Genomic DNA, 22,325 nt, shown 5'->3' on the forward strand with positions numbered 1-22,325 from the left:
TGCTTATTTGCTAAAAAGAGGTAGTAAGCTATAATAACCACTTAGATATTAGGCAATAAAAGACATATTAAGGTATAAGATACAAGAGTTTGCCAGTTCATGGTTAAAGCAGAATTTAAGCAAGACAAAAAGTCCCAAGCCGCAGGAGCTTATCTGCAGAACTTTCAAAATAATGTCACCGCCTCTTTGTAGCTTTATGATAATTCTATTTCAGTCAGGAATATATCGTTCAGTTAATAATCCCAAGAGTAGGACCAGCTACAGTCCTAAGATGAAAATACATTTTATCTCTTCTCCCTCTCTTTTAGAAGTAGATCAAATGATTGAGCACTTATAGTCAGAGAAAAAGTGCAGGTATGAAGCAAGAGACTAAGTTAGCAGTGTCTCGTTTGTATTATAGCCCTGGTGAAGACAACGTCAGATTTTAAAGAAGCAAGAGCTGATAGTACAAGTACAGTATATTTCTTCTTACCCCCATCTGTGTCTGCACTGTAATTCGCTGATGAGGATCACACAAGGGGATTCACGGCTCCGCTTCCTAGCCTCAAGTTCTCTTGCCTCCAGGTGCCGTTCATGGTCTCTCTGCGATGGACCTTTCGACTGGCTCACCTATCTCTGGCAATCTCCCAGTAAACGGATTCATCCGCGTAGATCCGGCTGGAAGTGGGGAGCCGGTTCCGTTGTCCAACAGGCTGCTAGCCGCAGACACAGCTCTGCCGTCTCTCCACACGCAGCATCGGTGGGTGGGGGTGGCCACAGCTATCTCAGCCTTCAGACCGCTGAGTTCACTGGGGGTGGACGTCGATCTTCAACACAGTGGGGGGGCTCGAGCTGTTCAGGTGAGTTTCAGTAGCTCTTGCTGTCTTGTATGCCTCCCCGCTCCAGCCAGGTGGAGGGGGGAGGAAGGGCTTCAACTGCCTTGATGTCTTTAGGCGTTAGCCTGACTTCCACGAGATTGAAAGGGATGCTGCTTGGGGTAAATTTCAATTTCTTCAGAAAAAAAAATAATTCTGTGTCGGCGTATGGTCGATTTCTACGCTGTGGAGGATAACTGGACTGATGGTTTTAGCCAGCCGCAATGTTTCCCTCTGCGATAGAGGTTCCAGGCGCGATAACCCGCCAAGGTGTGGTTGCAGGGGAGCAGTACCTGCACAGGTGCAAGGTGCAGTCTATGCGCAGGCTCCTCCTCTTCCCCTCTCCTCTAGAGCATGCAATTTTAAGCAACTTTCTAATTTACTCCTATTATCATTTTTTCTTCGTTCTCTTGCTATCTTTATTTGAAAAACAAGGCATCTAACCTTTTTTTTTTTATAAGTTCAGACCTCTGGACAGCACTTTTTTTTATTGGTGGATGAATTTATCCACCAATAAGCAAGAACAACCCAGGTTGATCACCAAAAATGGGCCAGCATCTAAACTTACATTCTTGCATTTCAAATAAAGATACCAAGAGAATGAAGAACATTTGATAATAGGAGTAAATTATAAAGTTGCTTAAAATGTCATGCTCTATCTGAATCACGAAAGAAAAAATGTGGGTTCAGTGTCCCTTTAACATAAAAAATAGCTTTAGAACTGTACTGTCTGATATTTCATGATAATACAAGGCAAGCTGAAAGCATGATAAACATGTTTGTTTTCTCTGCGAAACTAGTGATTATTTCAAGATAATTACTGCTGTAACGTAGAGACGTATGCTATTCTAAAGCTTGTAACTGCAAACTGATTCACATCAGGTTGTTTAAAAGATATTTGGGTTTATGTTTTTTTTTTTATCTTTCCTATATGAAATATGTGATTATTATTAGTTAAATGTTTCAAATTTTTAGGGCACATTGATTTTTTGCCACAAACAAAACAATAACTTGTGGGTTTTACTCTTAACAAATTTAAGTTGTCTTTTGTATTCTGTTTTTCCTATAGTCTTGTGATTGTATAGGAAAAATATAAAAACTTCTCAAACCATCTGAACCCTTTCCCTCTATATACCCAACCCCTTCCTTACAGCTTTAGTTTTGTTTATTTCTGCTTGAATTAAAGTGATAATAAATCCGAGCATTTTTGAAACACTAGGATTTACCAGTGCTATAAATAAAGGGGACTTTTAGTCATGAAGTATAAAAAACATCATGCTGAAAGTATTTTTATTTGCCTGCAAGTTTATGCAGAGCTTAGCACCTCCAGGCAAACGCTATTTATTCAATAAGTTGACATTTCCACCTCTTAGCCAATAGCCTTGGTAGCCGATCGGCTTTATACCTTATGGCTAGCACGCTATTACAGGTGGAAACGTCGCCTCATTAGATAAATATAGTTTTGCCATGGGTGGCAGGAGGCTCTCCGCTCTGCATAAACTTACAGGCAAATAAATGTTCTTTTAGCATGAAGTTTTTTATACTTCATGACATAAATTCCCCTTTATTTATAGCACTGGTGAATCCTAGCGTTTCAAGAATGCTAAGATTTACTGTTAGTTTAAAGTGTAAATTATTTTGTGCAACAAATAACAAACAATAAAGATCAAAGAGGGCTCAAAGCTGCACATTTCTCATAACATTTTTTTTTCTTTTAGCAACCATTTTGCCATGACCAGCATGGTATTCCTGAAGTGGTTGAACCTAGAATGTCTTGTTATGCTCCAGAAGTAGCTAACTTTAGTTTTGCCACTTAAACAGCCAGGAACCTTTTGCATCATTTTGTGACAGCTTCACATTTAGTTCTTCCCTAAACAATACTTTTCCTGCAGTGCATTAGCCAACCAATAGGTGATGACCAAATGTTTGTGTAGGCAAAATTGAAGCAAACAACTGATTTTATTTAAAATTAATTTTCAGGAAAGGCTAAAGTACCATGCTAAGGTAATGTGAATTATAGTGAGATATTTATATTGCAAGTGTAATGTAAAGTCCTCCATTATAGCTCATAAAAATTAGAGTACTTTATTTTTACATCATCGTGTCCCTTCTAAGCTGGTAAAGCTCTTCTTTACATTTATGTTGGTCGTTGAGGCTCTTTTTGGTTATAATTGTACCCTCCACCTGGCCACCAGAAATAGCTGGCAGTCAGACTGCGCTATTAAATTTGCAAGCCCCAGGGTACGTCGCAGGTCCTTAAAGGGACAGTCTACTCCAGAATTGTTGTTGTTTAAAAAGATAGATACTCCCTTTACTACTCATTCCCCTGTTTTGCATAACCAACACAGTTATAATAATATACTTTTTACCTCTGTGATTACCTTGTATCTATGCCTTTGCAGACTGCCCCCTTATTTACAGACTTCCATTTAGCCAATCAGTGCCCTCTCATTTGTAACTTTTTGAGCATGGCCACAATGTTATTGGTATGGCACACATGAAATAACGCCATCTAGCTTTGAAAAACTGCCAAATGCATTGAAATAAGGGGCGGCCTTTAAGGGCTTAAAAATGAGCTTATGAGCCTACCTAGGTTTAGCTTTCAGCAAAGAACACCAAAAGAACAAAGCAAATTTGATGATAAAAGTGAATTGGAAAGTTGTTTAAAATTACATGCCCTAGCTGAATCATGAAAGTTAAATTTTGACTAGACTGTCCCTTTTAGGTGTTAAAATCAGCTCTATGGAGAAGTCTCTCTATTGATTGAGTGTTTTACTACTCATTGCTTGTGACATTTATACACCTAATGAATAATTGTACAGCTTGATCATACCATTAACCATGACATGTAAATAATTGCTTGGTATAACTATCACACCATTAATTGTACACGCAAAAAAAATAATTCTACAAATGTTTACCATGCATATGAAAGACCATTATTGTAACATATTAAAGGGTCAGTAAAGTCAACATTAAAGGGACACTGAACCCAATTTTTTTCTTTCCTGATTCAGATAGAGCATGAAATTTTAAGCAACTTTCTAATTTAACTTTTCTTCATTCTCTTGGTATCTTTATTTGAAATGCAAGAATGTAAGTTTAGATGCCGGCCCATTTTTTATAAACAACCTAGGTTGTTCTTGCTGATTGGTGGATAAATCCATCCACCAATAAAAAAGTGCTGTCTAGAGTTCTGAATAAAAAAAAGCTGATGCCTTCTTTTTCAAATAAAGATAGTAAGAGAACAAAGAAAAATTGATAATAGGAGTAAATTAGAAAGTTGCATAAAATTACATGCTCTGTCTGAATCATGAAAGAAAAAAATTTGGGTTCAGTGTCCCTTTAAGCTTTCATAATTCAGACTGAGCATGCCATTTTAACCCTTTCGCTGCTAAGCCTTTTTTATACCCCAGTCCTGAGCCAATTTTGAGCTTATTTTTTTTAACCCTATTGTAAGTGAAATTTCAGTGAGTAACCCACACAAATTATATTTTTTTTTTCAGCAGGCCCAGCAGATTCACAATATATATTATTATATTTATATTTCATGTGAGATGGCTATAAAAAAAACACGTATATTTTTGCTTAGATTTTAGTAAATAATATTGAAAATGGCCAGGTGACCAGTGCTGTTACTGTGATCTCCTGACTAAATTGTCATCAAGGGTAGTCACATGAAATAGGGGCCCATACAGGCTTTTGGAGGCTATAATATAGATTAGAGAGTCTCAATTGTATAGTACAGAAATAAAAGCCCTTTTTTTTCTTGGAAGGTGTTTACTGTTACCACTGTGATTGCCTGAGAGGGACTTCTCTACTATAAAATAAACTTTATTAGGGGTCCCTAGACATACCAGGTTTTTTTTTTATTGTGCCTTTATTCTAATACCCTTAATCAAATTGCTATGTGTTTTTTTTTTTTTTAAACTTCATTTTTAAATGATCTGATACTGCTCGAAAACCACCACTATTTAAAAGAGCAGACGATTCTCTTTCAATTTAGGTGTCTTGGAGGTTTGCAGATGCTAAGTGAACTGAGATTAAGGGGTTTAAAAATCCTCCCCATGCACTTCCCTTGCAGCTAGTGATAAGTATCCTTGTTCAGCCCACTGATTTCCACGTGCGTACATGGTGACATCACTGACACACGCATGAAGCCTGGGAGTGCCGCCCACTAGGCCACCAACGATTTCCGACCTGTAGTGAGGGGGATTGCCAAAAACAGTGTTTGATCGGCTATCCCCCTGCATGACGAGAAGGGCTTGTCATGCACCTACAGGTAGCGTTGCGCATGGCGAGAACACCTCGTCATGCTCATCAAAGTGGTTAAACAACTTTCTAATTTACGTAAGTCACAAAAATGGTCAACCAACACTGCAATTGTAATCAATTTGTGATGTAGAGGGTTAATCAGCTATTTCCACTTTAAACCAGATTGACACAGCCAAGTCACTGCAGGCAAGTCTGTGACTTATTTTCATTGGGTGCAAAAAGTTTGTACTAGACCTAGAAAACTGCCCAGAACTCCCCATTTAATGTTACCCTCACTAAACTATCTCTGCTGCCACCACCACTTAGGATTATAATAGACTAATAGATGAAAGCCCCAAAAAACTATTTTGGCAAAAATCAATCTAAAAACACAATAACGTGGCTCAGATATTATACAAAGGCAACACTTAAAGGGACATGAAACCCACACAATTTCTTTCATGATTTAGGTAGAACATAAAATTTTAAACAACTTTCCAGTTTACTTCTATTATCAAATTTGCTTCATTCTCTTGGTCTCATTTGTTGAAGGAGCAGCAATGCATTACTGGTTTCTAACTGATCACATGGGTGAGCTAATGACAATCGGTATATATATGCAGCCACCAATCATCAGCTAGAACCTAGGTTCTTTGCTGCTCCGAAGCAAGTTAAATAATAGAAGTAAATTGGAAAGTTGTTTAAAACTGTAAGCTCTGTCTAATTATATTTTTACTCTCCCTTTAATAAAACCTAATACTATACCGGCATAGATTTCTGTTTCAAGGGAGATTGACTTGGAAGATGGTCAATTACACTGTAGCAGCCTCCCATGTAAAAAGACAGTATGGTTTAACCAGATTCAATATTAAATACAGGTTTCTGGTCCAGAGTTTTCTGGAGAGGGTCAAGGAGTGTAGCCACCTCTTATATGGCAGGCCCAGGGATGGAACTACCATTGGTGCAACAGGTGCAGTCGCACCAGAGCCCAAGAGCTTGAGAGGGCCCATTACAGCCAGTCTATACATAGTTGTGTGCATCATTTTTACAATCCTAATGCAGGGGAGCCTTTTATTAGTGCAGGTTGTAGGTCCATCTGTCTATCTATGTATCTATCCTCAAAATCATTATACAGAGCTTTCTACTGAGTTGCCTTTGGGGGGCCACAGAAAAATCATGCACCAGGGCCCTCTGTTGAGTAGGTCCGCTACTGGGCAGGCCATACACCAGCTCTCAAGCCTAGCTGAAATTATATGATATGTGTTATTTCTACTCAGGTATGTTAGGTAGCAATACATTGTTGATCATTCACAATGTAGAACTATGGAGATTATTTTAATATTAAACATGACAAGTCTGCCATATGAAGTAATATATTAAGACACTCCAGTTTGGATATAATGCAGTGTTAACTTTAAATTACCTGAGGGCTGTGTCCCGACACAAGACACTGTCTTCTGTCACTCTGTGTTAACAGCTTTGCCCTTAAAGATCACTCTTCTGAGAATTGAGAATTTTTCCTTGTATCTGGTTGTATGTAGGTAATACAAATGTGTCCCAAGAGTTTGACTTTAGATATTCACAAGACTTTACTGAAAGAATGCATGTCAAATTCAGTGACTCAAATGACTTCGCTTTTTAACCAAAAGCAAGAAATCTATATACTATTTACCTCAGGATATTATCTCATTATATTATTGAGTTTGCTGTGTTCTCTTTGTATCCTTTATTGAAGTGTAAATCTAAGTAGGCTTTAGAACTTTGGAATGTGCATTTACCTTTAGCAGCAGTATTTGCAACAGTGTATAACCTTATAGCTATGTTGTTGCAACCTTCTTGCATTCAGTGCTGCCAGATGGCAAAAACATAATTTATGCTTACCTGATAAATTCCTTTCTTCTGTTGTGTGATCAGTCCACGGGTCATCATTACTTCTGGGATATTATCTGCTCCCCTACAGGAAGTGCAAGAGGATTCACCCAGCAGAGTTGCTATATAGCTCCTCCCCTCTACGTCACCTCCAGTCATTCGACCAAAGACCAACGAGAAAGGAGAAGCCAAGGGTGTAGTGGTGACTGAATTATAATTTAAAAAAATATGTACCTGCCTTAAAAAACAGGGCGGGCCGTGGACTGATCACACAACAGAAGAAAGGAATTTATCAGGTAAGCATAAATTATGTTTTCTTCTGTTATGTGTGATCAGTCCACGGGTCATCATTACTTCTGGGATACCAATACCAAAGCAAAAGTACACGGATGACGGGAGGGATAGGCAGACTCATTATACAGAAGGAACCACTGCCTGAAGAACCTTTCTCCCAAAAATAGCCTCCGAAGAAGCAAAAGTGTCAAATTTGTAAAATTTGGAAAAAGTATGAAGCGAAGACCAAGTTGCAGCCTTGCAAATCTGTTCAACAGAGGCCTCATTCTTAAAGGCCCAAGTGGAAGCCACAGCTCTAGTGGAATGAGCTGTAATTCTTTCAGGAGGCTGCTGTCCAGCAGTCTCATAGGCTAAACGTATTATGCTACGAAGCCAAAAAGAGAGAGAGGTAGCAGAAGCTTTTTGACCTCTCCTCTGTCCAGAATAAACGACAAACAGGGAAGAAGTTTGGCGAAAATCTTTAGTTGCCTGCAAGTAGAACTTGAGGGCACGAACTACATCCAGATTGTGTAGAAGACGTTCCTTCTTTGAAGAAGGATTTGGACACAAGGATGGAACAACAATCTCTTGATTGATATTCCTGTTAGAGACAACCTTAGGTAAGAACCCAGGTTTAGTACGCAGAACTACCTTGTCTGAGTGAAAGATCAGATAAGGAGAATCACAATGTAGGGCTGATAACTCAGAGACTCTTCGAGCCGAGGAAATAGCCATTAAAAATAGAACTTTCCAAGATAACAATTTTATATCAATGGAATGAAGGGGTTCAAACGGAACACCCTGTAAAACGTTAAGAACTAAGTTTAAACTCCATGGCGGAGCAACAGTTTTAAACACAGGCTTGATCCTAGCTAAAGCCTGACAAAAGGCCTGGATGTCTGAATTTTCTGACAGACGCCTGTGTAACAAGATGGACAGAGCTGAGATCTGTCCCTTTAATGAGCTAGCCGATAAACCCTTTTCTAAACCTTCTTGTAGAAAAGACAATATCCTAGGAATCCTAACCTTACTCCAGGAGTAATCTTTGGATTCACACCAGTATAGGTATTTACGCCATATTTTATGGTAAATCTTTCTGGTAACAGGCTTCCTAGCCTGTATCAGGGTATCAATAACCGACTCAGAAAAACCACGTTTTGATAAAATCAAGCGTTCAATTTCCAAGCAGTCAGCTTCAGAGAAGTTAGACTTTGATGTTTGAATGGACCCTGAATCAGAAGGTCCTGTCTTAGAGGTAGAGACCAAGGCGGACAGGATGACATGTCCACTAGATCTGCATACCAAGTCCTGCGCGGCCATGCAGGCGCTATTAGAATCACTGATGCTCTCTCCTGTTTGATTTTGGCAATCAATCGAGGAAGCAGCGGGAAGGGTGGAAACACATAAGCCATCCTGAAGTTCCAAGGTGCTGTCAAAGCATCTATCAGAACCGCTCCCGGATCCCTGGATCTGGATCCGTAGCGAGGAAGTTTGGCGTTCTGGCGAGACGCCATGAGATCTATCTCTGGTTTGCCCCAACGTCGAAGTATTTGGGCAAAGACCTCCGGATGAAGTTCCCACTCCCCCGGATGAAGAGTCTGGCGACTCAAGAAATCCGCCTCCCAGTTCTCCACTCCCGGGATGTGGATTGCTGACAGGTGGCAAGAGTGAGACTCTGCCCAGCAAATTATCTTTGATACTTCTATCATTGCTAGGGAGCTTCTTGTCCCTCCTTGATGGTTGATGTAAGCTACAGTCGTGATGTTGTCCGACTGAAACCTGATGAACCCCCGAGTCGTTAACTGGGGCCAAGCTAGAAGGGCATTGAGAACTGCTCTCAATTCCAGAATGTTTATTGGCAGGAGACTTTCCTCCTGACTCCATTGTCCCTGAGCCTTCAGAGAATTCCAGACAGCGCCCCAACCTAGAAGGCTGGCGTCTGTTGTTACAATTGTCCAGTCCGGCCTGCTGAACGGCATCCCCCTGGACAGATGTGGTCGAGAAAGCCACCATAGAAGAGAGTTTCTGGTCTCTTGATCCAGATTCAGAGTGGGGGACAAATCTGAGTAATCCCCATTCCACTGACTCAGCATGCACAATTGCAGCGGTCTGAGATGTAGGCGTGCAAAGGGTACTATGTCCATTGCTGCTACCATTAAGCCGATCACCTCCATGCATTGAGCTACTGACGGGAGTTGAATAGAATGAAGGACACGGCATGTACTTAGAAGCTTTGTTAATCTGTCTTCTGTCAGATAAATCTTCATTTCTACAGAATCTATAAGAGTCCCCAAGAATGGAACTCTTGTGAGAGGCAAGAGAGAACTCTTCTTTTCGTTCACTTTCCATCCATGCGACCTTAGAAATGCCAGAACTAACTCTGTATGAGACTTGGCAGTTGGAAAGCTTGAAGCTTGTATCAGAATGTCGTCTAGGTACGGAGCTACCGAAATTCCTCGCGGTCTCAGAACCGCTAGAAGGGCACCCAGAACCTTTGTGAAGATTCTTGGAGCCGTAGCCAATCCGAATGGAAGGGCTACAAACTGGTAATGCCTGTCTAAGAAGGCAAACCTTAGATACCGGTAATGATCTTTGTGAATCGGTATGTGAAGGTAAGCATCCTTTAAATCCACTGTGGTCATGTACTGACCCTTTTGGATCATGGGTAAGATTGTCCGAATAGTTTCCATTTTGAACGATGGAACTCTTAGGAATTTGTTTAGGATCTTTAAATCCAAGATTGGCCTGAAAGTTCCCTCTTTTTTGGGAACCACAAACAGGTTTGAGTAAAACCCTTGTCCTTGTTCCGACCGCGGAACCGGATGGATCACTCCCATTAATAATAGATCTTGTACACAGCGTAGAAACGCGTCTTTCTTTATTTGGTTTGTTGACAACCTTGACAGATGAAATCTCCCTCTTGGGGGAGATAATTTGAAGTCTAGAAGGTATCCCTGAGATATGATCTCTAGCGCCCAGGGATCCTGGACATCTCTTGCCCAAGCCTGGGCGAAGAGAGAGAGTCTGCCCCCCACTAGATCCGGTCCCGGATCGGGGGCCCTCGGTTCATGCTGTCTTAGGGGCAGCAGCAGGTTTTCTGGCCTGCTTGCCCTTATTCCAGGACTGGTTAGGTTTCCAGCCTTGTCTGTAACAAGCAACAGCTCCTTCCTGTTTTGGTGCAGTGGAAGTTGATGCTGCACCTGCTTTGAAATTCCGAAAGGGACGAAAATTAGACTGTCTAGCCTTAGCTTTGGCTTTGTCTTGAGGTAGAGCGTGGCCCTTACCTCCTGTAATGTCAGCGATAATTTCTTTCAAACCGGGCCCAAATAAAGTTTGCCCCTTGAAAGGTATATTAAGTAATTTGGACTTAGAAGTTACATCAGCCGACCAGGATTTTAGCCACAGCGCCCTACGTGCCTGAATGGCGAATCCTGAATTCTTAGCCGTAAGTTTGGTTAAATGTACTACGGCCTCCGAAATGAATGAATTAGCTAGTTTAAGGACTCTAAGCCTGTCCGTAATGTCGTCCAGCGTAGCGGAACTAAGGTTCTCTTCCAGAGACTCAATCCAAAATGCTGCCGCAGCCGTAATCGGCGCGATGCATGTAAGGGGTTGCAATATAAAACCTTGTTGAACAAACATTTTCTTAAGGTAACCCTCTAATTTTTTATCCATAGGATCTGAAAAAGCACAGCTATCCTCCACCGGGATAGTGGTGCGCTTAGCTAAAGTAGAAACTGCTCCCTCCACCTTAGGGACCGTCTGCCATAAGTCCCGTGTGGTGGCGTCTATTGGAAACATCTTTCTAAATATTGGAGGGGGTGAGAACGGCACACCGGGTCTATCCCACTCCTTAGTAACAATTTCAGTTAATCTCTTAGGTATAGGAAAAACGTCAGTACTCGCCGGTACCGCAAAGTATTTATCCAACCTACACATTTTCTCTGGTATTGCAACAGTGTTACAATCGTTAAGAGCCGCTAAGACCTCCCCTAGTAATACACGGAGGTTTTCCAATTTAAATTTAAAATTTGAAATATCTGAATCCAATCTGCTTGGATCAGAACCGTCACCTACAGAATGAAGCTCTCCGTCCTCATGCTCTGCAAGCTGTGACGCAGTATCAGACATGGCCCTAGAATTATCAGCGCACTCTGTTCTCACCCCAGAGTGATCACGCTTGCCTCTTAGTTCTGGTAACTTAGCCAAAACTTCAGTCATAACAGTAGCCATATCTTGTAATGTTATCTGTAATGGCTGCCCAGATGTACTAGGCGCCATAATATCACGCACCTCCCGGGCGGGAGACGCAGGTACTGACACGTGAGGCGAGTTAGACGGCATAACTCTCCCCTCGCTGTTTGGTGAAATTTGTTCAATTTGTACAGATTGGCTTTTATTTAAAGTAGCATCAATACAGTTAGTACATAAATTTCTATTGGGCTCCACCTTGGCATTGGAACAAATGACACAGGTATCTTCCTCTGAATCAGACATGTTTAACACACTAGCAATAAACATGCAACTTGGTTACAATCTTATTTAACAAAAACGTACTGTGCCTCAAAGAAGCACTAAACGATTAAATGACAGTTGAAATAATGAACTGAAAAACAGTTATAGCATCACTCTTTTAAAAACAACACAACTTGTTAGCAAAGGTTTGTTCCCATTAGTAAAGTAACACTAATTAAATTTTTAAAACACAGTCACTACATAAGTCTCACAGCTCTGCTGAGAGAATCTACCTCCCTTCAAAGAAGTTTGAAGACCCCTGAGTTCTGTTAGAGATGAACCGGATCATGCAGAAAATACAAGAGTAACTGACTGGAAATTTTTGATGCGTAGCAAAGAGCGCCAAAAACGGCCCCTCCCCCTCACACACAGCAGTGAGAGAGAAACGAAACTGTCATAATCAAAACAAGCAAACTGCCAAGTGGAAAAAATAATGCCCAAATATTTATTCACTCAGTACCTCAGAAATGCAAACGATTCTACATTCCAGCAAAAACGTTTAACATGAATTAAATACCTATTAAAAGGTTTAATGTACTTTTACAGAGTAATTCCGGTGAAATACCATCCCCAGAATACTGAAGTGTAGAGTATACATACATGTCATTATAACGGTATGGCAGGATTTTCTTCATCAATTCCATTCAGAAAACAAAAACTGCTACATACCTCAATGCAGATTCAACTGCCCGCTGTCCCCTGATCTGAAGCTTTTACCTCCCTCAGATGGCCGAGAAACAGCAATATGATCTTAACTACTCCGGTTAAAATCATAAGAAAAACTCTGGTAGATTCTTCTTCAAACTCTGCCAGAGAAGTAATAACACGCTCCGGTGTTATTGTAAAATAACAAACTTTTGATTGAAGTTATAAAAACTAAGTATAATCACCATAGTCCTCTCACACCTCCTATCTAGTCTTTGGGTGCAAGAGAATGACTGGAGGTGACGTAGAGGGGAGGAGCTATATAGCAACTCTGCTGGGTGAATCCTCTTGCACTTCCTGTAGGGGAGCAGATAATATCCCAGAAGTAATGATGACCCGTGGACTGATCACACATAACAGAAGAAAGATATGTTCACACTCCTGAGATCACCAAAATTGATAATAGAAGTGAATTGGAAAGTTGATTACAATTTCAATACTTTAGGGTTTCATTTTGGCTTTATTATCCCTTTAAAAATATTTATTTTGCGTAAAGAATGTTGTCATATTTGTTTTGGTTATGTAGCTAACAAAATATAAAGCTGGACCCTAAGGGCGTCATTGCTTATTGGCTTCTATTTGTATATTGCATGAACTGCAGTAGTTTACATTTGGACTTGATATTTCTTCTGTAACTCTGCAAAGTTTGTTAGGTTGCTACAATTCTTTAAAGGGAAGTCGTACACTAGATTTGTCTTTGCATAAATGTTTTGTAGATTATCCATTTATATAGCCCATCTGGGAATGTTTTTGTAACAATGTATAGTTTTGCTTATTTTTTTAATACCTTTGTGCTGATTTTCAGACTCCTAACCAAGCCTTAATCTTAATGTATCAAATGTTAGACTCAAATCTACAGATTTCTTGATTGCTCCTGTTTTTAATAGGTATTTCCATCTAAAGGGGAGGAGAGTCCACAGCTTCATTCATTACTTTTGGGAAATAAGAACCTGGCCACCAGGAGGAGGCAAAGACACCCCAGCCAAAGGCTTAAATACCTCCCCCACTCCCCTCATCCCCCAGTCATTATTTGCCTTTCATCACAGGAGGATGGCAGAGAAGTGCAGAAAATTCGGAGTAGTCTCTTATGGAGGCTAGTACTCTTCGGAATGGAACTGGAGTTTTAAGTAGTCCTGTCAGCCTCTCGGTGAGAGCCTGGAGGAAAGTTAGAGTCCGAAGATGCAGGGAGAGTCTTTCTGTGAAACCATCCCAACTCATATTAACAGCTCCACAAGCAATCAGCGTTGACGAGTTTCGATGCCTGCTTTCTGCACTCAAGTCCATGTCAGGAGCGATGCTTCTACCTGTCACACTTGAAGAGCCATGTTCCTGTTCCACGGCGTTGATTCTGGTGAGATTGTTTCATTTTTTATACAGAATGATAACACAGAAGACAGGGTCACAGTGTGGCGCCTTTTATCTTATGGAATCAAGGGTTAATATTCCTAGTGAGGGGATTATTGAACAGGGGGGGTGGTTATACATAATTTTGTTTATTGTGTTATTGCTGCGTTATGTGCGAGATGTGGCTCTGGCAATGGTGGAACTTCAGGTTGACTTCCAGGAGTATTTATTTGCGTGGCCGATTTTGGCGCGTTTTCTCCTTTAGCCTTGCAGAGGATCATTCGAGGGCGCTTCTTTTATTGCTCCAATCTCACAGTTGGAACATCAACTCAGGAAAGAGTTCCCTGGTAGATTGTGACCACGGACGCGAGTCTGGCAGGATGGGGAGCTGTTTGGGGTGCCAGATTGGCACAAGGAAAATGGACCCGGGAGGAGTCTATCCTTTCCGATCAATATTATGGAACTTTTCTATGCTCTGAGGGCATGGCCTCCTCTGGGGTCGTTCAGCTTCATCAGATTCCAGACCGACAACATTACCTCGGTGGCTTACATCAACCACCAGGGGGAAATGAGGAGCTCCTTAGCAATGAGGGAGGTGTCTCGGATTTTGGAGTGGGCGGAGTCCCACAGCTGCCTGCTCTCAGCGATCCACATTCCAGGTGTGGACAACTGGGGAGCGGACTTTCTCAGCAGGCAATCCTTCCATCCGGGGAATGGTCTCTTCACCCCGAAGTGTTTGTGGAGATTTGTCTCAGATGGGGAATGCCGGAGATAGATCTCATGGCGTCCAGACTCAATTGCAAGCTACCCCGATACGGGTCGAGGGATCCCCAGACAGAGCTGATAGATGCCCTAGTGGTGCCTTGGGGATTCAGCCTAGCTTACATTTTTCCACTGTTATCACTTCTACCTCGTGTAGTGGCACGCATCAAGCAGGAGCGAGCTTCAGCCATCCTGATTGCTCCTTCGTGGCCGGGGAGTTTGTGGTTTGCGGATCTGGTGGGGATGTCAGCCTCTCCGCCATAGAGGTTACCCTGTCACAGGGATCTGCTGGAACAGGGTCCTTTTCAACATCAAAATCTCGTTTCTCTGAGGCTGACTGCGTGGAGATTGAACTCTTGGTCTTAGCCAAGAGAGGTTTTTCTGAAAGTGTGATTAACACTAGTTCAGACAAGAAAGCCAGTTACTCGTCGCATCTACCATAAGGTGTGGAGGACTTACTTGTCCTGGTGTGAGAAATACAGATATCCTTGGCACAAGGTGAAGGTATCCAGGATTCTGTCTTTTCTCCAAGAAGGTTGCCGCTAGTTTTTTAAAGGGACAGATTTTGGCTTTATCAGTCTTGTTGTACAGGTGACTCGCTGAGCTTCCTGACATTCAATCTTTTGTTCAGGCTCTGTCTAGAATCAGACCTGTCTTTAGGCAGTCTGCTCCCCCATGGAGCTTAAATTTGGTTCTTAAAGGGACAGTCTACACCAAAATGTTTCTTATTTAAAAAGATAGATAATCCCTTTATTACCCATTCCCCGTTTTTGCATAACCAACACAGTTATATTAATATACTTTTTACCTCTGTGATTACCTTGTATCTAAGCTTCTGCAGACAGCCTCCTTATCAGAGTGCTTTTGACAGACATGCAGTGTAGTCAATCAATGAAGACTTCTAAATATCTTCACGGGAGTGAGCACAATGTTATCTATATGATACACATGAACTAACACTGTTAACTGTGGAAAAACTTTCCAAATGCTCTGAGCTAAGAGGCGGATTTCAACGGTTTAGAAATCAGTTTGAGCCTAGCTAGGTTTAGATTTTCAAAAATACCACCAAGGGAACAAAGCAAATTTGATGATAAAAGTAAATTGGAAAGTTGTTTAAAATTGCTTGCCCTATCTGAATCATGAAAGTTTAGTTTTGACTTTACTGTCCCTTTAAGGTATTGCAGAGGGTTCCATTTGAGCCTATGCATTCTATTGACATTAAGATTCTGTCCTGGAAGGTTCTCTTTCTGTTGGCCATTGCATCGGCACACAGAGTATCTGAGCTGGCTGCCTTGCAATGTGAGCCTCCTTATCTGGTCTTTCATGCGGATAAGGCTGTTCTTCGCACCTGTTTGGGGTTTCTTCCCAAGGTGGTGTCTAACTGTAACATCAATCGGGAAATAATTGTTCCTTCTTTGTGTCCTAACCCTTCTTCTAAGGAGAGGTTACTTTATAATCTGGATGTGGTTCAGGCCCTAAAGTTCCATCTGCAGGCTACGAAGGATTTCCAACAGTCTACATCTCTTTTTGTGGTGTATTCCAGGAAGCGTAAGGGGCAGAGGGCCTCTTCTACTTCTTTTTCCTTTTTAGTTGATGAGCTTGATACGCTTGGCCTATGAGACAGCGGGTCATAAGCCTCCTCAGAGGATCACGGCTCATTCAAATAGAGCTGTTGCTTCGTCTTGGGTCTTTAAGATTGAGGCCTCTATGGAGCAGATTTGTAAGGCGGCTACCTGGTCCTCCTTACACACTTTTACAAAGTTTTACAAATTTGACGTTTTTGCTTCTGCGGAAGCTGTTTTTAGGACAGAGGTTTTACAGGCTGTGGTGCCCTCAGATTAGGGTCCGCCTTTTTACCCTCCTGGGTCCATTCAGTGTCCTTTAAAGCTTGGGTATATGTTTCCCAAAAGTAATGAATGAAGCCGTGGACTTTCCTCCCCTTTAGATGGAAAACATAAATTATGCTTACCTGATAATTTTATTTCCATCGCAGAGAGGAGAGTCCACGGCTCCCGCCCGTAACTCCGGTGGGCTGACCTATATTTAATTTCTATTCTGGCACCATTTATACCCTGATATTTCTCCTACTGTTACTTGTTCCCTTGGCAGAATCACTGGGGGATGAGGGGAGTGGGGGAGGTATTTAAGCCTTTGGCTGGGGTTTCTTTGCCTCCTCCTGGTGGCCAGGTTCTTGTTTCCCAAAAGTAGTGAATGAAGCTGTGGACTCTCCTCCCCATGATGGAAATAAAATTATCAGGTAAGCATAATTTATGTTTTCTTCCTAATGGAAAAAAGTCCATAGCCGCATTCATTACTTATGGGAAATCAGAACCTGCCCACCAGGAGGAGGCAAAGACCCACCAGCCAAAGGCATAAATACTCCTCCCACTTCCCCCATCCCCCAGTCATTCTTTGTCCATGCTATCTCGCTGTTTTTGCGTTTGCTGGTCATTGAGATTTGTTTGTTTCTCTTCTGTTCCTTTCCTGACTTTTCATATAGTCTGTTTGGGTGTAGCCTACTGAATGGCTCTGGGTTGTCTCCTTGTCACCTTGGACGTTGTTCCTTTTCTTCTGTCTTGTATCTTCCCTCTGGGAATTTTTAGTCGGGGTCCCTCGCTTGGTTGAAGGGCTGCGGCGGAGTTGTTGCCCCTGAAAGATGCTGTCCTTGAGGTGGGTGCTCTCGGTTGGGCCCACTCGTGGTTCTATCTAGGTTCTTTGGGCTGTAGGTAGATTTGTGTTTCTGGGACCGCTTTTTGTTTTTCAAAATGTTTGTTGATCCCTGTTTCAGACGAACTGGGATTTTGTTTTCTTGGGAATCTGTTTTTAGGTTGGTGCCTTTATTGGTCCGCCTCTTACCCTCCCGTTTTGGCATTCTGTGTCCTCTTTGGCTTGGGTATAAATTTCCCATAAGTAATGAATGCAGCTGTGGACTCTTTCCCATAAGAAAGAAAAACATAAATTATGCTTACCTGATAATTTCCTTTTCTTCCGTGGGAAAGAGTCCACAACCTCCCGCCCGTTTTTTTGAGGCATTGTTGTGTTTTATCTTCTGGCACCTTTCACCTTGATGCTTCTTCCACTGTTTCTTGTTCCTCGGCTGAATGACTGGGGGATGGGGGAAGGGGGAGGAGTATATATGCCTTTGGCTGGTGGGTCTTTGCCTTCTCCTGGTGGCCAGGTTCTTATTTCCCATAAGTAATGAATGCGGCTGTGGACTCTTTCCCACGGAAGAAAAGGAAATTATCAGGTAAGCATAATTTATGTTTTTTCATATGCAGGAGAAGGGTCTGTTCTTCTTGATTTCTCAGCCCCTTTCAGTTGGTGTCCAAGCCTAACAGTGCTAAAAGGTTTTACTGGATTTTAAGATCAGTATCTGTGCATATTCTTCTTTAAAGCTGTGCCTATTAAATGCAGTTATATGAAAATTGTTGTATACTGTCCCTTTAATTAAAGGCAATGATCTGTCTTCATTTTGTTGTTACTGTTTCTGTGATGGCATTATCCTAATTACAGATCTGGTATAAGCAGTGTTACAGAATTAGAGTGCTGTGGCGTTCATTTGTTTTGCTTTCTATTTAGAATTATATATCGGTAAATGTCTGATGTGGGTCATGTAGTCATCAACTTAGTCATCTTGCTATGGCTGTAACAGCCCTCCTTCCTACGTGTCAGAAAACAGTCTTAGAGTGGTCGTATTTCCTTATTATTTCTGCTTTTTTACTCCTTTTCTCTAGTGAAACACATGACTAAGAATCCCAGAATTATTTAAAGGGACACTGAACCCAATTTTTTTCTTTTGTGATTCAGATAAAGCATGCTATTTTAAACAACTTTCTAATTTACTCCTATTATCATTTTTTCTTCGTTCTCTTGCTATCTTTATTTAAAAAAGATGACATCTAAGCTTTTTTTTTTTGGTTCAGTACTGTGGACAGCACTTTTTTATTGGTGGATGAATTTATCCACCAATCAGCAAAGACAACCCAGGTTGTTCACCAAAAATGGGCCGGCATCTAAACTTACATTCTTGCATTTCAAATAAAGATACCAAGAGAATGAAGAAAAATTGATAATAGGAGTAAATTAGAAATTTGCTTAAAATGTCATGCTCTATCTGAATCATGAAAGAAAAAAATTGGGTTCAGTGTCCCTTTAAGTATGAAGTCGAATAAACCAATAAACTTGTCATAGTCAGCACTTTGATCTGTATTTGTGGAAAGAATTTTTAAGCAGGTTGCTTTCATAGATTTGCATTACACATTACTTTGTTAGGAATATGTAAAACACCTAACTAGAGTATTATATTTTCTCCTCTGCATCATGTGCTTTCAACATGGCCAGCCTGTACTTCTGGATATAACATTCTCGCAATACTGTGCAAATACCCACTTAAAGGGCCATAAATTTGTAAAAAGAAAATGCACTGATGTGTTATAACATTTTGTTGTTGCCTGTATAAAACTCTGTTTATCCCTTTTCATGGGTTAAACACAAGGTTAAAGTCAGCTCCAGAGCATCAGTTCACTTCTGGGACCTAGCTTAACACATCTGGTGAACCAATGATAAGAGGCATATGTTTGTAGCCACCAATCACCAGCTATCTCTCTAACATTGATCTCCTGCATCCCAGGGAACAGATGAAGCTTTCATTTAAAAGAGAGACTTATCCTCTTTCAAATGAGAGGGTGAATTGTATCATTAGGTAATAAAGAGAGTAAACTCCATTAGAGCTGAACTTTCCCTCAGACAAAAACTTTATTTTTACAGCTAATCAAAGCATATTGCATCCTAGAGGGATTTTTAATGGGACGTTAAACTGCGGAGTACAACTACCGTAGAACAGTTAATACTCACATGCTATTGTTTTTCCTCCTGTGCCTGCAGTTGTCTTCAAGTTGTTCTCTTCTTTTAACCTCTTAAATAATAACATGATGAGTAATGACCATTTTACGGTAGTCCTCAGAGGTTCAATGTCCCTTTAAACCCCTCATTTGAAAAGGCAAACTCTCCTCTTTCAGGTGATTAGCCCACCACTAACAGTGATAGAGTGCCTCTACCTCTTGACACTTCCTCATTAGGACATCACTCCTACCAGACACCTCCCTGTTTATTAGTGTAAAAGGATAGGAGAATCCCTGCAAACAAGCAGAGTCGCAGACCCCCAAGTACGGCAAAACACTTGTGATGTTTTCATTATAAGTAGTATGCAGATGGGGATAACATCATTGTTTTCATTTAATTTCATAGTAAATGATGGTGTACCCCACCAGTACCCTCTATGCCACTGATATTTTGCTTTGTGTTCAGCTTTTTGCTCCCCCAAATTTAAATGTTTAGAGCTTCCCATAAATACCTCACAACATTGGTCCTGTTTTAGAGGGAGGGGTCTGGCAACTATATTAAAAAAACAAACACAAAATGAGCAAAGCTTTATCGCCCCTCTGACCCCATTAGATATATTCTCATTCAGATGATAGTTGTCAAGTGGTTGTCATAGTGATAATGATCACCTGACAGCAACCTGAAGCGTTTAGTTGGTTTGGTTATTGGTCTCAGGTATCATAGATTATTGTTTCTCTCATAAAATATTATTCAAATAAAATAAAAAATAAGTGACACTGTCATATTCTGAATTTGATGTTGTACTTTTATAATATATTATTGATATGCATTTATTATTTCTCTTTGTATGACAAGTATGATTGCTAAGGGGCAGGAGTATGCATATCCCTTTTAGATTAAAGGGATTGTAGGGTCAAAATTAAACTTGCGTGATTCAGAGAGAGTTTTTAAGATACTTTTAAATTCACTTATCAAATTCGCTTTGTTCTCTTGGTATCATTTGCTTCAAATAATATGTACATAGCCTCAGCTAAACATTGTCATTAGCTCACACGTGCTCAGCTAGCTCCCAGTAGTGCATTATGAAGAATAAAGCAAATTTGATAATATAAGAAAATTAGAAAGTGATTTTGAATTGTGAGAGAAACATTTAGGATTGCATGTCCTTAAAGCTTATAGCTGATTATGTTAATTCCTATTTATTTTCTACATAAATTATAAGATGATGCAAAATGCCAAAAATATATATTTTTTTCTTTTTAAGTTTTATCTTTTCATTTTTGATTAATATTTTATTATTGAAAAACATAGGTATGTTATCCTAACTGATATTTTTTGGGAACCATAAAAGTGTGTGTTAGAAATATGTAGGAAATAACTACTTACATATATGATTTGCATGCGTAACCTTGGGGAAAAAACATTGGAATCGATGTTGTGAATGCAAAAGACTAAAATGGGAAGGAGCTCAGCAGTGAAAGGGTTACATTTAAAAATGTTAAGTGCCTTTCTAAACACTTAGTTATTATATTGCTTAGTAAAGCAAAATGCATCTTTTCTGCATGTTTAATCTTATCAGAATACATTATAATAAGTCACAGGTACAGCGTGTTTGTTTTGTGCTAGGAGATTTATTGGCATCTTTTATATTTATTTATATATATACTTTCCTCTGCAGTCGCTATCAGCTAATTAATTTATAATGAATGAAGTGGAATTTCACGCCACTAGTAGCTGACCTAGTTGCCCTGCTAGGCAGATTGAGATGTGCCAAAGCTTTGGGAAGGAAATCTGAGCAGGGAAGTCCACGTATCTCAGGTGGGAGGAGCTGAGGAGACTGGAGAGAAGAGTAAGCTCTCAGCTGTGTGAACACACAAGTCTCAGAATTCCATTCTCAATGCAATGCTTTTCTATGGAAATATGCCCAGCATCTAGGATTAGCAAAGGCTGAAGGATTTCTGCACAGGAATGTGAGCTACTGGAGCTTTCACTTATTAGCATGAACGTGCTTTTGGTTTCTTGAATCAAGACGTAAGGAGCTGAAGGCAAGTATCAGTCTGGAGCAGCTTGTTGATTCATGCCGGAGTGAGTGATATTTAGTAGTCTCATAGGCAGAGCACATATTTACTTGGAAGGAAATGTGTGCAGTGTGTGTGTGCACATGTACTGTATGGTGTGTGTGTACGCACTGTGTGTATTATGTGTGCAAGCACTGTGTGTGTGTGTGTGTGTGTGTGTATACTATGTGCACATGCATTGTGTGTGTACGCACACTGTATATTCTGTGTGTATAGTGTGTGTATACCGTGTGCACATGCATTGTGTGGTGTGTGTGTGTGTGTATACTGTGTACACATGCACTATGTGGTGTGTGTGTGTGTATAGTGTGTGTGTATACTGTGTGCGCATGCACTGTGTGGTGTGTGTGTGTTTATACTGTGTGCGCCAACACTGTCTGGTGTGTGTGTGTATACTGTGTGTATAGTGTGTGTGTATACTGTGTGCGCATGCACTGTGTGGTGTGTGTGTATACTGTGTGTATATTGTGTGTGTATACTGTGTGTGCATGCACTGTAGTGTGTTAGTGCGCACTGTGCGTATAGTTTGTGTGTGTATACTGGGTGTGCATGCACTTTGTTGTGTATGTGTATACTGTGTGTGCATGCACTTTGTTGTGTATGTGTATACTGTGCGCGCATGCACTGTTTGGTGTTTGTGTGTGCTCACAGAAGGCATATGAGTGTCTTGATAAACTTACAGAATCACTCAGTTCCTACTCATGAGTATCAAGGACAGTGTTTTCCAGCCCAACAAAATAAGTCATGACTATAACAAAAGATTTAGCAACAGGGGATATAATCGAATTCCTTAGCATTTCTATTTAGTGTGACGTTGTGGCGATTTCTG

General features: G+C 40.8%; 1 protein-coding gene across 4 annotated transcripts in view; it reads left to right on the top strand.

Annotated features, from left to right (window-relative positions):
• OSBPL8 (oxysterol binding protein like 8) overlaps window positions 1–22,325 on the top strand; it is a 760,079-nt gene that overhangs the window by 530,110 nt on the left and 207,644 nt on the right. The window contains exon 1 of one of the 4 annotated variants that reach the window (XM_053716767.1): window positions 21,263–21,463. The exons of the other annotated variants lie outside the window; for them this stretch is intronic. The gene's annotated coding sequence lies outside the window, so the exon portion shown is untranslated. Of the gene's footprint in view, window positions 1–21,262; window positions 21,464–22,325 lie in introns of those variants that run through there. 4 annotated transcript variants of the gene reach the window in all.

This window comes from Bombina bombina, chromosome 6, assembly GCF_027579735.1.
Source record: "Bombina bombina isolate aBomBom1 chromosome 6, aBomBom1.pri, whole genome shotgun sequence".
NCBI lineage: Eukaryota > Metazoa > Chordata > Amphibia > Anura > Bombinatoridae > Bombina > Bombina bombina.